Raw genomic sequence first — 2,560 nt, forward strand, 5'->3', positions numbered from 1 at the left:
CACAAAGCAGCCTCTCCATCAGCGAGACCCTCAGCAGCAGGTGTTGAGGGCAGATCCAGCCTGGTGATGAGAATGGTTGGCACAAAGTAGCCTTTCCATCAGCGAGACCCTCAGCAGCAGGTGTTTTCTGGAGAATTTCAGGAACATCTCTCCTCACTCCTAGCTGCCCAACATGAGAAGAAATACAAATGTTTGCATTAGGCCACAATGGCTCAGTGCACTGCAGTCTCCTTGCAGAGCCTGATAGAGGTGTGCCACCTCTCTGCTCTTAGTTTGAAAGCAAAAGAGTGAGAATCTGTTAAGCTGGCACATGCTGGTAATTCATTATTGCTTTCACTAGGAAACGAGAGCCAGAATAGGCCAGGGTAAAAATACCTGTCTGACGCTGCACCCTCTCTTAGGGGGGGAAAGCTGGTTTCTGAGAGAAAGCAAAAATCCAAATACATTTGTGGTCATTTATGCCTCCTTGTCTTTTGCCACCCACAGTTAACTCTGTGTTGAGTGCTTCTGCTTGGCCACATGGGCACCAGCCTGAGACCCCTACAGAGCAGACACAGCCGTGACCAGCACAGAGGATGCCGTGTGCCTTGAAGAAACAAGTAAAGCCTGGAATAGAACCCAAAGCCTCCCAGATAACTGACATGTGACCCACCTGGGGAGCAGTGTACTGGATCCTGCTTCATCTCAGCAGGCTGGCAGAAATGTGTCAAGAAGTCAGAGTCCTCAAAACACATTCCGCTGTTTCACAGAATCACAAAATAGCTTGGGTTGGAAGGGGCCTTAAAGATATCTGGTTCCAATCCCCCTGCCATGGGCAGGGACACCTCCCACCAGACCAGGTTGCCTAAAGCCCCATCCAGCCTGGCCTTGAGCACCCCCAGGGATGAGGCATCCACAGCTTCTCTGGGTAGACTGTGCCAGTGCCTCACCTCCCTTTGAGTGAAGAATTTCTTCTTAATGTCTAATCTAAATCTCCCCTCTTTTTGTTTAAAAATTATTCCCCCTTGTCCTATCATTATCTGCCCAAGCAAAAAGACGCTCTCCATCTTTTTTATAAGACCCTCTTTAAGTATTGAAAGACTGCAGAGAGATCTCCCAGGAGCCTTCTCTTCTGCAGGCTGAACACCCCCATCCCTCTCAGCCTTTCTTAACATGAGAGGAGCTCCAGCTCTCTGATCATCTTCATGGGATGGAACCCAATGTTCATTTTCTGGGACCCAACATCATATATATCCTTGAAAAGGAGAAACAGTCAAGCTGTTTTTCCAGATGCCGTTGCATTTTTTGATTCTGGCCAAGAAAGCGTTGTTGCACAACTTGAGGACAACTAGTGAACTTATGTTCAGCCAGATCCTTATTACATCAAGTAAACTTGTCATAAGAAATCAAATTAAATAATAGTCACTGGCTCCATGGATGCTACAGGGTGGAATTTGTAAAGCTGTGTGAAAAACACTGGCTTCTGCCTCCCAGAAAGCATCCTCTAACACCCAGCACCTCCAGCTTTCTGAGGGCAGCTCCTGCAGCACTGGTGGGCTCCCCCAACAGGAGCTGTTTGGCTTCTCCAGCCTTACAGAAAAAAAGCTAACTGTGAGCTGAAACTCAGCTTCTGGAGCTGAGTTTCATGGGGAAATATATCACCACCAAAGGTACTTTCCCCCTGGACTGCAGTCTCGCAATTTTCACATCCATCTGATGCTGCTCCTTACCAAGTCTCTGGTCTTGAGTGCTGATGTAGCAGTCCCTGAGGACCAAAGTACTGTAACTGGAAGAAAGCAGGGAGTACCCAGAGAGGTCAGTGTGTAGATCCATGACATTTTACAGCATACAGACTTTGGGAGAGTGTGCAGTAGCCTATGCACTTATCAATGACCTCAATTTCATTATTCCTATAAGAAATAATTCTCATGCAAAACAAAGATAGCACCCCTTCATCTCTGCCAGTGTGTTTACAAAAGATCATTTTTCAAAGAAAGGAGGAATGTTTCCTAAATGGAGCTGAGAAAGCCAGTGAATATTCTGCCTGATGTTGTCGTGTTTCTAGCTGGGTTTCACAGGGTCACACCTCATCTATTTCTTCCTCTATCTAATTCCTCCTGCTCCAAAAAATAACACATTATCCACCCAAGTTAACCTCTAACTTGAGCAAGAGCAGCTTACAGGCTTACCCCAAAGATCTGCTGAAGGGAGAAAACCTGAAACTGTAAAGGGGAAAAAGCAGAAGGAAGGAAGAAAGCACCACAGGAGCTTCTGGGAGGTAAGCAAAGCAGAAGTCAAAACCTCACAAATTTAAATGTCATCTCCTGGTGCTCTCCAGATCTCTCAGATGCATAGACAGGAAAGACTATTTTGTCCCATAAAATTCACAACTGCAGGTGGTTACCACATACCTCCAGCTCTTTGGATGATGAACCACAGTTTACTGAGCAGCACACATCATCTCACACAGACATTGTAGATGTGTTTGCAGCTCTCTGCCCTCACCTTCACTGTTGACAAAGCCTGGAGTTTTAAGAGAGTAAACTGGCACTTCACTGGACAAAAATCAAAATCTTCCTGA

The sequence above is a fragment of the Anas platyrhynchos genome, chromosome Z (assembly GCF_047663525.1).
Source record: "Anas platyrhynchos isolate ZD024472 breed Pekin duck chromosome Z, IASCAAS_PekinDuck_T2T, whole genome shotgun sequence".
Lineage (NCBI taxonomy): Eukaryota > Metazoa > Chordata > Aves > Anseriformes > Anatidae > Anas > Anas platyrhynchos.